Source organism: Lissotriton helveticus, chromosome 7, assembly GCF_964261635.1.
Source record: "Lissotriton helveticus chromosome 7, aLisHel1.1, whole genome shotgun sequence".
Taxonomy (NCBI): domain Eukaryota; kingdom Metazoa; phylum Chordata; class Amphibia; order Caudata; family Salamandridae; genus Lissotriton; species Lissotriton helveticus.
In genome coordinates this window covers 1,400,183,432-1,400,199,615 of record NC_136068.1, presented here as the reverse complement: position 1 = coordinate 1,400,199,615, position 16,184 = coordinate 1,400,183,432, and positions in this window count along the sequence as shown.

Genomic DNA, 16,184 nt, shown 5'->3' with positions numbered 1-16,184 from the left:
TCTTTTAAAAGTCATTCTGTAGAGATCAATTACGGCCTTGTGTTATAGTCAGGCTTCAGGACTGGATAAATAGATGACACATACTATAGGAATTGTATAAATAACAGGAGCAAGAACCCGTCAACCGTGTTGGGATTGGGGTAGAGAGTATGATAAACACATATGATATCCCAACTGGTATTATTCAAAGGCAATTAAGAAGGATATGAATACAACATTATCAAAAGGAAGTAAGGAGACTCTGTTTAATTATTGCATGTGCTCATGGCATCATTTATGTAGAAATCTTAGGAAAAAAAGGGGAAAAACAGGGCAATGGCAATTGTGACAGCACTGCAATATACAAATAAAACAAATAATAACAACCCAAATTGTACTTGGTGCTCAAAGTGTGTGAGTGAAAAACACGGTAGCGACGCAGGTGACAATATAATCAGCTTCGTCCCTACTGAACCCACTAACTACCTGGAACTACAAACAATTGTACTGAGGTACTTCCGCAGAATACGACTGAGACAATTCTTTATAAATGAACTAGAACCCAGCGAACCTGTCACACAACGATTCCAACCGGCTTCCACCTTTAACCCTCCATCTGCTACCATGCCCCCGGAAATTCTGGCTTTCGAGCGCTTCGTTTTACGAGACATTGCCGAACTACAATCCCAATTCCAGTATATTCACTATAACATCTCCCTCTCCGAAAAACAAGCATTGCTAACCTTCAAAAACAACACGGATATTATCATCAAACCAGAGGATAAGGGTGGTGGAATTGTCCTGATGAAAGCGGAGAAATATGATCACGAGATTAAAAGTCAACTGAACAACACTGACCACTATCACCCCCTCAACAAGGACCCACTCCTAGACATCAGATAAAAAATACTGAGTGTGACAGAAAAAGCCAAATCCAGAGAAATCATTACACATAAGGAATTTCTTTTCTTAAATAACCAACATCCCCGCACTCCTGTCCTTTACGTCCTCCCCAAGATCCACAAGGACGTCATCAACCCCCCAGGACACCCCATCGTATCAGGGTGTGGTTCGATTCTGGAACCTGCTGGCAAGTACATTGACGCCATTCTCAAAGAGTTTGTTCCCATCACTGACACGTTCATCAGGGACACTACAGATTTAATCAACACCATTGAAGACAAACCTTACAACATCGAGACCGACCTCATGGCCTCATTGAATCCCTGTATACGAACATTCTACACGCTGAAGGATTACAGGTGATCAAATCTCTCCTACTCGAGAGACCCATGCCAACTAGGATACCCACTGACTTCATCATGGATCTTCTAAGAATCGCACTACAAAATAACTACTTCCTTTACCGAGACACTTTTTATTTACAGATTAAAGGAGTCTCCATGGGTGCCTCCTTTGCCCCAAATTTTGCGATTCTTTTTGTACACCACATGGAAAGAACACACATTTTGCACACCAACACCCCCTTCTCTAACAACATGGGCATGCTGTCACAACTGCCATTGCCCTGTTTTTCCCCTTTTTTTCCCTAATATTTCTACATAAATTATGCCATGAGCACATGCAATAATCAAACAGAGTCTCCTTACTTCCTTTTGATAATGTTCTATTCATATCCTTCCTAATTGCATTTGAATAATACCAGTTGGGATATCATATGTGTTTAACATACTATAGGAAGGCACCAAATAAGATGCAGGAGCTCCTTAAGGGGGCTCCCGGGTTTGGGGATGTACAATCTGTAAATATACCCGTATTACCCCGCTATCAATAACATCACTGTGATGCGCTGCATATACATATCTTTACCTGGCAGCTGGATCCTCCCATAGACGGGATCAAACATCTCTTGTGAGAGTGAGCTCCTTGCCTGCGGAGGAGGCCCTGAGCATCCCTTGTGATGGTTGACTACAGGAGTGAATCCTGAAGACCTGCTGGACCTCTGCCCCTGCCATTGGAGAGCTGCTTGCAGATGGAGATGACGTTTCAGATCAAGAATCCATGTGAGGTGACATGTAGGAGCTGGTTGGGTTGTGCTGGCAGCTACAGGGCCGGGTCGCGGGCCTGCTTTTCGCCCTACTCAGGTGCTGGAGCTGCCTGATGGGATTGGCTCAGCCGTGAGGATACCAGTTGTCGGGTTCTCAATCATTGGTTGTGGAGCCAGGTAGCCCGGTGGATGCCACATGCTGCAGGTTCTACCGGATGACCCCCTACTATCCGATATGACTCTGAAGCCTCCCCTGCTGGTCTCCATGATACGGGGATGATCCCTGATGGGATCCGTTTTTCTGATTCCTGGGACGGTCGTTCCCACTGAAGGTTTCAGCCCCGAGACTCCCTCTGCTGGTGGCAGAGAAAAGGAGATTAATAGCGGCGGGACCAGGTCGTGCTTTTGCTTTAGTTTTTTGCTGTCAATGATCTCGTTCGCCATTTTCCTGCACTGCATGAGGTCCGGGAAGGCTGCCCTCCTTGCCTCTGAGTCTCCTTGGTGAGGAGAACCACAGAGTGCCCGTTTTAAGAGGTGGGGAACTCATTTTCCACACAGCGTTCGTTTGCGGGCTTTTCAACATGGACATCTCCATGGCTCCATGACAGCGAGCGGATTGTTATCACCAGGAGATTGTGGTTGCAATTGGGGGTCCTCATTGTATTTCACTGTACATGATAGGCTTTGAGGGGAGGAGAGCTACAGAGCTCGACCGCTCCTTGCCTACAATATATGGTTTGACTGGCAGCAGACTTTGGTGAGCTCCCCTGCATATTGGACTGCACAGGCTATTGGTGTCTGCTGCTAGGCCATCATGTTGGGGCTGCCAGTGCCCTGGAAACCACTCTAGAAAAATGGCTTCCCTATAATCACTTCATAGCTAAAACTAATCTTGACCTCTCATTTCAGGTCCCTAGAAAGGAGAGAAGGACTAGATTTTCTCCTCTCAGGTTCCTAGAAAGGAATGAGGGACTATGATTCTAGATTACTAGCTTTCAAATAGGGCAGACATCTTGTGATGGACACAGTGATCTCCACCACTCCATAGAATTTTCTTTTCTCTCAACATGGAACAAAATATGCACAGTTCTAGCAATAACTTATTGCATTGGGCGGGCTACCTTTCTTTCAGGATATCTTCCCTCCAAACCAAAAAATCCTTCATCCTTTGAATACCTTTGCGCTGATCTCATTATGCCTGACTCCCCCACCACCCGGTTGCACACTATCTACCATCCCCCTGGAAATAACATCCCCATTACGGAAGAGTTGACTGATCTTATTATACAATCATCGCTCTCACATTCTAAAAATCTCTTCCTCTGTGACTACAACAGCCATTGGAACAAAAGTGATGAGCCTGCAGTCATCCTATTTAGTGATACCATGGACATCACCAATATGACCCAACTCTGCCATTCTGCCACCCATAACAAAGGTGCCACTCTTGATGCTATTATGACTAGCAACGATCTGGCCTCCCTCTCAAATGTTCTTCTGGTAGACTGGTCTGACCACTACCCTATCCTCTTCACCATGAATAGATCCATGACTCGCCATGCCCCCATCAGCTCTTTACCTAGGAAATCCACACGCAACCTTCACCTTATTCCTTCTGGTGAATTGGAATCCACAATTAAGGCCCACTTACTTCTCCCCCCTCTCTCTGACAGCACCACCGACCTAACTAACCATTATAATAACTCTATTCTTGAAGCCCTCGACCAAATTGCTCCAATCAAACTCAAACAACAAAAAAGCAACCCTCCTAAGTCTTGGTTCAATTCTGAACGTAATAATGAAAGACGGACCCTTAGACATTCTGAACGGTTTTGGAGGAATCATCCAACCATTGACAATATGGCTCTCCTTAGAAATGCTAGAGCCCAGTACAAAAAACATATCTTTAATGAGAAAGCCTCCTTTCTATGATCACAACTTGATCAGGCCAGAAACCGCCCTAGAGAACTCTTTAACATTGTTAAAAAACAAACCTCCACTGGCCTTCCTAAAATATTAACCTCTATTGACAGATGCGAAGAAATTGCTAGTTTCTTTACGAACAAAGTCAACAAGATCGAACTATCCTTCTCTTCCCTCCCACTCTCACTACAACCTACCCCCATCCTATACACCCTCCCCAACACTCCTAACTCTCCTCCGTCCACTTTTTCCCACCTCTCGTCCTTCTCATCCCCTCCCTGCTCTCCCCCAACAAGATACCTTTCCGAATATAAGCCCCCCTACTAAAAAAAATGCCTCATGGAGTGAGTTTAGTCCAGTATCAGAATCTACGATCACTAATATCATTGCAAAACTAAAACCTTCCTCCCACTCCAAAGATCCTCTTCCCGCCCTTTTGGTTCAAGAACTTAAATTTATCATTGCCCCTATATGGACCAAAATCATCAAGTCTTTTCTTTCCACTGGCTGTGTCCCCACCTCCCTTCAGCTTGGTCAAATCTCACCCATTCTCAAAAACACCACTGCTAACCCCAATGACCTTAACAACTTTCGTCCTATCTCTAACCTTCCATTCCTCTCTAAAGCCCTCGAAAAATGTGTCCTATTGCAATTAGAGAAACATATTGCTTCCTTCAACCTCCTTGATGTTTTCCAATCCGGCTTTAGAAAGGGATGCAGTACAGAAACTGCTATGCTAAATATCACTGATGACATTCATCACTCCCTAGACAAAGGGGAATCCTCATTACTAATCCACCTCGACCTCTCAGCTGCATTTGATACCGTCCACCACCCCACCCTTCCCAACACTCACAAAGACCGGATCGGCTTAGATAGCAACGTATTCAAATGGTTCTCCTCATTCCTTCAAAACAGATTACAGCAAATCAAGCTCAGCCACTTTTTCTCTAAACCTCAACCTGTCTCACTCGGCGTCCCTCAAGGATCCATCCTCTCCCCAACCCTATTCAATCTGTTCATGGAACCACTCACCCTCATCCTCAAACAAGCTAATATCAATTACCACCTCTATGCCGATGACACCCAATTATATTACAAGATCAAATCCCACAAAGATATTCTCCACCTCAATGAAGCCTTGACCAGAATTCAAACCTAGTTCCATCGGAACCATCTCAAACTGAACCAGAATAAAACTGAAATCATCCTTTTCTCCCCCAAAAACAACTCCCTTCTCATTCGACTCTGGATAAATGACATCAAAGCTCTTAGCTGCCCACACTCCACCTCTAATTCTGTCAAATCCCTAGGCATCAGTATCGACCAGAATCTAAATCTCATCCCCCACATTAAAAATGCATCCAAAAGTGCGCTTTTCACCCTTCTCCACCTCCAGAAACTTAAACCATTTATTCCAGCAGACGATTTCAAACTTGTTGTTCAATCGCTTGTCCTTTCCAGAATTGACTATGACAACGCCACTTTGGCTGGCACCCCTAAAATCCATATTGCACCGATTAACTCTGTCCTCAATCTAGCTGCGAGACTCATCTCTGATTGTAAAATTTTTTATCACATCTCCCCCGTCCTCAAAAATCTCAATTGGCTCCCAATAGAAGGAAGATCCACCTACAAGATTGCCTGCATCACTCACAAAGCTCTTCACCAAAACACCCCGTCTTACCTTACAACAAAACTACACAAAGCTGGTTGCTCCCGGTCCCTGAGGAGCACACACTCCCTTGTCTTTATCCCACCCAGACTCAAATGACAAAAGACCCAATCCCGTGCGTTCTCTGGTAACACTCCTACAATTTGGAACTATCTCCCTAAGGATCTTCGCTGCAACCCCTCTTACACTCTCTTCAAAAAGGAACTCAAAGTACTTCTTCTCAACAAGTATTGGGGTATCTAATGTTACTGACTCTGAACATGTTCACTCCTTTCTCTTCCCTTGTCAACTCCTCTCAATCCCTTCATTTTCTCACTCCCCCTCTCATCACCCCCTCTCTCTCCTAACTTTTAATATTCATTTTCCACTTAATTTTATCTCTCTGTTTCTTTGCCCCCTTAGCCCTGTTGAATGCATTATCATACTGTAACTCTTATTCGTTTAATTGTTAATTTTATCTCATTATGTTCACCATCCTTGTAAAGCGCTCTGATACTCTTGGGTCCAGTAGCGCTATATAAAACCTTTGAAAATAAATAAATAAAATAAAAAATCCCAAAAAAAGTCACCCTAGTTAATGATCTTATCTTCTTCACAAACAGAAGAGAACAATGGAGAAAAGCCATTACCTTCTTACTCCGAGTTCATTCTTCCAGGAAAACACCCCACAGACTATGCATAGCTGGTAGACAAAGTCCATTTCACATTCCACTTCCCATCTTCTCTTTGTATATAAACACCTGAGTGAGTATTTGGTCTTCAAAGTGTAAACTTTATTAACTTCGAATATGGCCAATTACTCCATTGGCCTTACTTTTATTGATTTCCGTGACCATCCCTTTATTCTTGCTTTATTTAAAACAACACAGCACACAATTAAGATATCAAGGTTATACGTTTCCATTGAATTTACAATTGCTCTCCACAGGTCCTCTTGCTTTAGCTTCGGGCTGTGTCAGCAGGCTACAACCAATACACAGCCTGCTCTCCTTAAGCTGACCGCCCCGGCCAACAGAGCAGCAGGTAGATAATTTGCCACTGCTTGTGACAAACGCCGGCTTCCTGGGTAGAGCCAGAGAGTCCAGAGCAACCAGCAGGTCAGCCCCCTCTCCCACTAGCCCGGAGCCCCTGATATACTGCAAGCCCTGTTCTGGGGCCAAACAGCCACCGACAAACGGAGTCCCTGTCATTTCTCTTGCCCAGGACCCCGCCTAACCAAGCTTTGCTCCTAGGGATAGGTGGGTGGGTAACTCTTCCACGACGACCTCTGACCTTCCGGCAGGCAAATGGACAAAGAGGGGGCGTTACTGACCCTCGGGCTTTTACACCCCGCGACGGATGGGGTTCTGGCAATGATGGCTGATCCATCATTGCCAGAACCCCATCCGTCGCGCCATCGAGCAGGACGCTATCAAAACCCTCTAAATGCCGGAGCATCGCGCTGCCGTGCACGTAGACATTGGACCCCTTTAAAATACTTTTTTACCTCACCCAACGCGGTGCACCATCTTGAATAGATAAGTTTAACCCAGAGAAGTAGTTTCTATAATTCTTGCTCCTCATGATCGGAAACACGCGTGTTCCCACACGCAGCCATTATGTAAATATGTCATAGAGGCTATGAATGTGCTCTCAAGACAAACATGAAATGTATATTTACGTTTTTGTCCTGATGATGATGCATGTACCTTAGATTGCATCGAAACGTTGTCGACCCTAAAAGCACCATATGTATGTTGCAAAGTCACATTATGCTTTACAATGGTTTGCTAAAATGAATCTAAGTCTGTGAAAAACTGAATACTAGTACAGACCGCCCTGAACGTCCTTGCATAATTTGCTCTCTCCTGTGTTGTCTTGTGTGTTGTGGATCACAGGCTGTGCCCACTTGTGTATAAATGTTTGCTATATGAACTAATATTTAAAAATTCCAAAAAATAAATTCTTGTCCGGCTGGACAAAGGACATATATACTATCTAGTGTATGTCTATTTTCTGTCTGATCCTAAATTTACAAGTCATGCCAACTGGGGACGTACGTAACGCTCAAAACATGTTGACTTCCAATGCCCCACCCTCTTAATGGTTTCCTCAGGGAGGCCTAGAGAAGTCACCGTCGTGGCTGCGCCGATGCGGAATGAGTGCGAAGTGAAATGTGTCGTTTCCACCCCTAAACCTTCTAGAGCACGCTTACATATCCTAGTGAACTGAAACCTGGTGAGAGGGATGCCATCAGCATGCAGTAATATCCTGCTGTCAACCCCCCGGTCTAATCTGGAAAAAATTCTTGGCCAAGCTCACCGGGCAACAGGTGGCCCCTTCAACTGATCCTAGCGGGACCCAGGTTCCCTTACCCAACGGATCCATTTTCGATCTCCACACCCTGACCTGAAGGTGTTCTGTGGTCAGTATTACGTCTTCCCAACGTATGCCCCCTTCCTTGTCTGACTTTGACGCTGGCAACAATTCTGAAATTTTAAATGCCCCAAAAAACGGTAATGAGCATGCCAACCTGAACAACTGCATCTTGTAAGATGTGAAGCAAATTCTGGGCAGTATTTCTAAGATACTTGTAAGTCTGCTTGCATCTATGGGTCTCCTACTGTCCTTCACTCCGGGTGCCAAGCAGTCCCAACCCCTCATTGCTTTTTTCACCCTTGGGTCTTTTGTGGGATCCGCCGCCTTCCCTAAACCCCGCATAAAATGCTATTCCTGAAAGTTGTCTCCTCACCATAGCCATTGATCACCTGCTCCTTTTCTGATGGACTATGAACTTCAGGACACTTTGTGGTGAGAACCTCTCTACTGTGGAGTGGAGAAGTGTGGCTCACTGGTTAGAGGAGGCGGACCTGGAAGCAGAGGTCAGCCTGGGACCAGGGTTCAATTCCCGGCTCGGCGGGGTCTTGAGTCCTAAAATGTCCATGGACTCGACAATTCTCGCTCCGGTGCCTACTCGATTCACGGGTTCACACTCTGCGACTCTGGGCAATAGCTTGCTTAATCTCCACAACGGCCCCTCGCGGCGGGATGCCTGGCTTTCACCTTGCGGATACCCTGCTGGGGTTATCTCACAGGGGAATACCAGGACGGGTTCCCTAAGCAAGCGCTTAGAAACCGCTTGGTGATTTGCGCTATATAAATTCCTGTACATTTACATTTACATTTACTGACCCTGATTCCTTTAGGATAGTCAGGTATGATTGCCATGACCTCTCATACATACTCTTGGTCTTGGGGGCCAATGACGCTGTTATCAACTCAAGGGCCGTGGGGCACCAAGCTTCCATAGTCCCTCCGGGAAATTCATCATCTGTTTGTCTGCTTGCAGCCATCGGGTGCGAAAATCTGCCAACTTAAAACGGGACAAGGCGTCAGCGACTGTGTTGTCCACCCCAGGCACATGTTTGGCAGTAAAGTGTACATTGCGCTGCATGCATGGTAAGACTAATTGCTTCAATAAGTGTAAGACCCAGGTACATTTGGCCCTCAGGTTGTTAATTGCCATCACTACTGACATGCTATCTGACCAAAATACAATATGCCTGTTTGACAGCCTGTTGCCCCACAGATGCAATGCCTCTATAATTGGGAACAGCTCTATGCAGGTATTATTGCGGGTAAGGCCTGCTAACACCCCCTCTTCCGGCCAGTGCTGCATACCCCACCTGGGACCCAAGACCGCCCCAAATCCCACACTGCCCGCTGCGTCTGTGTACAATTCCAACTCAGCATTGGGGATGCTCGGCTGTTGCCACTATGCAGAAACTGAGCTTCTTGTAACTTGACATACTTGCTAAGGAGGTGTGTCAGGACATGAACCTGGATGGGCATTAGTAAGCACCTAGGGTGCTTGTACAGGGCGTCCCTTGGCTTGGGTTTGGGTGTGGGCGGGCTGCTCTTTTGGCCTACCCAACTTCTTGAAGCATCTAATCTCGGGCTGTGCCATAACGCCACAGAAGGAACAGCAGTGTTTAAACTTACATGCTGTGCCCCGGTTGCACTCGTTTTTGTTGAACTGCCAGCAGGCCAGTTTCTTATCTCCAGACCCCCTGTCCACCCGAAAGGGCTGACTCGTCTTGGTCACATGTATTGTTGAGTAAAACACCGAGTGCCATATGTTAATCTTGCGCTGGTCCCAAGCTACCTCAGGATGAAGAGCCTTCATTTGCCTGAATTTGTTGTCGTATTGGAGCCACCCTGTCCCTGGGAAGTCTGACGCCGCTGCATGGATCATAGACATATAGCTGATTAATTGGGCTGCCACTGTGGGGTACCTTTCTACCAAAATTGCAGCATAGATAGCGAACCCTGTGATCCAATTCTTGATCGACCAATCTACCCATACTCTTTTCTGCTTCAGCTCCCCCTCCTTCCCAGTCCTGCTTTTCCCTGGGACCACCCCCGCGTTTATGAGGTCAAACACATCCACATACTCTCCCTTGAATATTCTTTCCTTGGTCTCCACTGGCACGTGCCACGTGATCCCCGCCGAGGGGGCTAACGCCATGGATGCCGACCCATAGATCAGTGGGCTGTATGCTAGTGTTGGCTGCCCTGGGGCTATTGCCCCTATGGCCATGGGGGGTGCTATTGAGGGGACCAATGACCCTGCTGTGCTATTACTATGTGCCTGCCCCTGCGACGTTGCCACCACCACCACAGGAGATTGGGCCACACCCCCTGACTGGACCCACACCTGTGCTATACCACTTCCCTAATGTGCTACCACCGGTGGAGCGGCTTGTGCAGCGATAAGCGTCAGGAGCACCGCTCCCGCTGTGACTAGTAACCGCCCCATCTGCAGTACATTATTTAATGCTGCGGTGCCTGTCATTGTAATGGGTCCCGCAGCTGGGCCCACGGAGGGCAAGTTCATCGGTTGCGCCATATCAGCCACCAAGACTGTGTTGTCCATCACCCCTGCCTCACCTGAGGTAGCGGCTTGAGAGTCCCCCGATTTGTTGCGCTTCTCTGGTTGTGCTTCTTTAAATCTCTCTGACGTATGCCATACCTGCTTGGCCCACGGTGCATCTTCCCGCACGCTCATGCCCGCCCCCTGCGTCAATGTCCGTAATGCCCAGTCGATGCCTTTTTTCTTTAGTGACCTCCAACAGCTCTGCCAGCGTGCGAAGATCATCCCTTGTGGCTGGGGCATTCTTGCCCTTGCGAGCCCATCTAGGAGGCATTCGGCACTTAATGGAGACAGAAAAGCATTAGTCCTCGTTCTCCTCCCCTGTAGCCTCATTTTAATCATGGGACTGGAGGCTCCCCAACGTTGTCTGTCCACCATACTACATGCGTTTTACCCCATGCATTTGCCCGGGCACTGACCACACCTACTCCGCCAGTGTAGCCCGCTTAACCTAATCATACAATCTCCCTCCCAAAGCACCCTCGCTCTCACTCTCCTATGGTACTCATGCATTGCTCAAGGTTCGACTCCACCTGCATGCCTTTGTCATTCCCCATGCCTTTGCTCAGGCCACTGCCCCCACCCTCCTGAGCTCACCTTCACCACACATATTAAGACATGCTGACGTGCAGATCCCCAGCCACCCCACTTTGGCTGTCTTGGTGTCGGTACAACACTCCCCCCTTCTTCAATTCCCGTGTCCATGGTCCCCCTTATCGCCCGCTAACTGCTGCTGCAACCAATGCAATTTCTTATGAGCGGTGGTCTGCTGGGTTAGCCAATGCTTGTTGCATGCCTCCATTCCAGTGTCCATGGTCCCCCTTATCGCCCCACTATCTGCTGCTGCAACCAATGCAATGTCTTATGAGCGGGGGTCTGCTGGCTTAGCCTAAGCTTGTTGCATGCCTCTAAATAGAGCTCTCCCCGAACGTAATCCATTCTTTAAGGGCCCTCGCCGGGCTCCCTAGTCCTTCCTCGAGTGCCTGCGCCCAGACATGCTAAGGCGTTGAACACGCATATTGCCTGCAGCGCGGAGCCACCGTCATGCTCATTGCTTTGTATCGGTGCCCCTCTAATGCCATTGCACGCGTGTTTTATTATGGCAGTTCCAAACACCGTGTTTACAAGCGCATTATACACATGCCCGCGCTCCTGTTACTCCGTGCTCCCCTCTCGCACTTCGTCCGGAATACACATCATGCGCCTCGCCGGATTCTCGGCTCGCAGCCACAGCCCCCCCCTGCTTGAGGTCTCGCGCAGCGCTCTCCAAGAACTAAGCCCCTTACCGCACCGGAGCGCCGCACTCACTTTTCTTAATGGACACAATTCTCCGGCCATTCATGCAACTCAGTTACAGCTGGATTCTCGACCCTGTACAAGCCGCGACTCGCGCCAGAGGCCCCCCCCCCCGCATTTCGAATCTCAATCCAACCACAATTCGGCAATTATATTCCGATCGGTTCACTGAGCTGAGCATGATCTCATGAACACTGTGAGGCCCACTCACCTGCTAATAGGTCGAACGACAGCCAATGCTCCACGCGGACCGCCAGATTAACGCGGCCCTCGCGTTTAACTCTTCCACGACAATCTCCGACCTCCCGGCAGGCAAATGGACATTTAAACCCAGCGCCAGTTCCTTTCTCATGGGGTCCGGGCGTGACGCGTATCTGGTTGGTGGCGTTTCCGGGATTCACTGCTGGCAAGCCCTCACCTTCCTCTTCCGGGTCTCTTGACCCGGAAGGGATTCCTACTCTGTTCCACCCTTTGCTGCACCTAATGGCTCCACGCCCACTAGGTGGGGGTGGCACCCGTTATTTCCATCATACCTTCACCCATCTTTCAGGGCCATCTCATTATACAATGGAAACATACTCATACAATCATTTGACTGGAATATAGAGTGATTTGACAAAATTTTCGCCTTCCAGCTCCCTACCAAATCACAGTAACCCCCTCTTCCTCCCCCACCTTACCACCTAATTCACCATGCACCCACTCCCCACTCGCCAATTAATGTGGTAAATAAAATATTACCCTGGCAGAATTTCTAGGCATTAACCAAATATCATGCATCAAATGAGAGACAGGATCCGTGGTGTCCAAGTTAAAATGGGCTTTATTCCAATAACTCGAGTCAAAGGGAGAATATGTTCCATCACCACTGAGGTTCAGGAAGAGTAATCTAACATTCAATAACAATGAACAGCATATATACAATTTTCTCCTTGTACATAGGGAGGAGTGCTCCAGGCCGAGCAAGAAAGAAAGAGATAAGAGCATGTGGGCGTACACTTGATGAGTCATAGGTAGATGATAGGTAGATGTCATAGGTGGGTGGGTACTTAGGGGAGGAGTTTGCATGACCAGCTGGCACTCTGCCCTAATTGTGCAACTTTGAGCATGGCGTGCAACTGACGTGTAACTGGGAAGAGAGCTGACTTTCGGCCTAGCAGAGACATCTCTTGTGTCAGGGCGAAAAGCACATCTTGTACAATCTGATATGATAGGGGATGTATTGTCTGAAGCAAAAGGTTGTTCACCACTAAGAATCAGAAAAGCATATATTTCTCCGTTCATTGCATGGGGGCTGAGACAGAGAGCTAGGCCTTATCTGTCGCGAACGGGTTCTGTTTACATTTCCTCACCGGGCAGGGATGCCACTCTGTACAGCAAAACAGATAACTGTTATTCATAACACTGTCTTGGCAGAAGTTCAGAAAGTGGTTCAACCACAATAAAATAAAGGGCTCAGTACGATATTTATTTAAAATGCACAATGCAGAATGCAAAATACATGGGCCTTTATTTTAGCTTAACGTTTGGGAGACTTTGATGACTTGACTTGCAGGACATGTTTGCAGAGGCCTAGTGATTCAGGCCACTACGAGAAATATGCATGGGTGCCATGCACATGAATGTAACATAGGGTGTATGTAGTGGACATTTTTTTTGGTCAGGCAAAATATCATTTTCCTCATTCCCTCCTTGTCAACTACATAACCCTTCAGGATACATCTATATTCATGAGACCGTATAGCTGATCATACAGAATCATTTCGCCAGGCCACACTGCAGACAGTGATAGTATCATGGCAAACTGCTCCTGGATCAAGTCGCCAGGGCAGATGCAGTCACATTCACTACTGCTTCAAGGGTTCTTGTTAATTTGCGTAGCAGTTTACTCTTTTGGACGGGGCCAACAAAGAAAAAGAAACCTTTGTTGAAATCTGTATATTGCTCCCACGCTGTTTCTGTCTGCTATATAACAAGTTCCACCCTAGTCTAAGGGCAGATGTACATAAGCTGTCTGACCGCAAATGAAATAGGTATGGCGTGACGTTTTGAAAGAAGAAAGTCCTTCTGAGACTGAAGTTCCCTGTAAATAGCTCCTTGAAAATATGGTTTATGAAGAGCATGTCATTATTATAACTTGCTGAGTTTCTTGTAAATATGGCTTGTGAATAGCGCCATGTGGTCATGGTTTGTGCAGAGTATGTTGTCATTACGTTAGGCAGGAGAGAGCTGGATCTCTTACAAGTGCTTGGAGGTAACGTTTTGAAGATGTTTTGTTTTAACATGCTGCTTAACAAGGTGTTGAGGGATTTTGGCGTTGTTTGGCGTTTTCGGGGGGCGTGTTTTTGAGCGGAAATTCGTACCCGTTCCAGTGGAGGGATTCGGCTGCTTTTTGGTGAGGATGTAGGGCATCGCTTGGACTACTGTGATGCCAAATTTGAAAAGGATCTGAGCTGTGGAAGTGGAGGAAAAAGCATGTCTTGTGCGGAGGTGCGATTTGCCATGTTATCCAATGGGCATGTTTTCCTAAGAATCTTTTTTTGTTTTTTTTAGAATCTATTTCAGCAGAACTCCCTTTGTTTTCTGATAAGGGGGTAGTTGGCCACATACCAAGCACTCAGTTGCATTGCTGGTCACGTATGCATACTGGATGAATGTATATGTGAGGAAATGAAAAAGAAAACATGTAGCAATAAACTAACACCGATTATAACAATGCACAGAATCAAATAATAATCAAGGTAACAATCCATCTGCTGCGTAATGTCTTGCAGTATCTGCAGTGTCTTGCAATCTCTCATCTTGCTATTCTCATATGTGATCTTATACATGTCAGAAACTGGTCTAACCGATTCACCACCGGGTGGGCTTAAACAATTAAACTACGTCTGACTTACTAGATCTAAGCTTGGACCTATACTCTTGCTGAGGGGTCTTTTCAAGCAAAGGCGGCACAAAGTCTGTTGTGTCATTAAAGTCAATGTTCTTTTCGAATGTTCCACATTGTCCAAAATAGCGCTTAACGTGATGGGCATGGATCCAGCCCTTGCGTCCCTCCACTTTCAGTGCGGTCCTCGTGGTAAGAAGCACCATCTTCGGGGTCTTCCAGCGCGGCTCGAGGGGGCTGGAACGATCAAAATTCCGGATGCACACAAAGTCCCCTGGGACTATGGCGTGTTCCTTGACCTGTGTGTTGTCAGGGAAGGCGGCAGCAACCTGTGAACGACAAGAGAGTAGTGCAGACATCAAGGAAGCCAGGTAATCTGTCAGCATGTTACTGTCAACATCAGTTATCTTTCTGGGCATAGGCGTACCCCACATATTTGGCGGTCTACCGAAAACCACTTCATACGGAGATAGGCCTGTTCTGGAATGTGCTACCATACGCATGTAAAAGAGGGCAACCGGCAGGGCTATCATCCAATCCACGCCTTTCTCTGCACAGACCTTTGCTAATTTTGTCTTGAGGGTCTGATTATGTCTTTCTACAAGGCCAGCTGCTTCTGGGTGTCTGACACAATGGAACTTCCATGTGTAACCTAACAGAAGGGACACTTGTTTCATTAATTCAGAGGAGAATGGCTAGCCGTTATCTGAATAGACCACCCGAGGTAATCCATACCTGGGGAAATACTCGCGCACTAACTGTCTGGCTGTTGTTACAGCAGTATAATCTGGAACTGGATAAGCTTCTGTCCATCTAGATAGTGCACACACTACCACCAAGACATACTTGTAACCTCTACATCTGTCCATTTGGACATAATCCATCTGGAGAACCTCAAAAGGGTGGTCAGGAGGATGGAATCCGCCTTGTTCCACCGGGATGCCTTTACCTGGATTGAACTGACAACAGATCATATATGTTCGTACTTTCTGCTTCGCTGCGGCACGCATGTGCTTGTTAAACCAGATGTTCTGTAAGCTGTCTAACATTGCTTTTTCTCCCAAGTGTGCTGGACTGTGTGCTGTGTTTATGATTACTTGTACCATAGAATCTGGTAGAAACCATGTGCCTTTTCCCTTAGTCATCCAACCTTGGTCAGTCTGGACCCCTCCTTGTTCAGTCCATTTCTTTATCTCATCTGCAGTGGCATGTGTCTGTATGTCGAGCATGTCTTGAGTGGGATCCCTGACTGTCATACATGTTGTCAGTAATGGTACCTCTGTCCTTGTCGTGTCTGTTGGTGTCTGGGCTGTAAGTCTAGCTGTTCGATCTGCCAGGTCATTACCCTGGGAAATGGTGTCTGTAACTTTGGTGTGAGCTTTGCACTTCAGGATAGAAATGGCTGTAGGTAAATGTATGGCTTCTAACAGGGCTTGAATAAGCTGGCCATGCTGAATCTTGGTCCCATGGGAGGTCAGGAAACCTCTCTCCCTCCATAAGACCC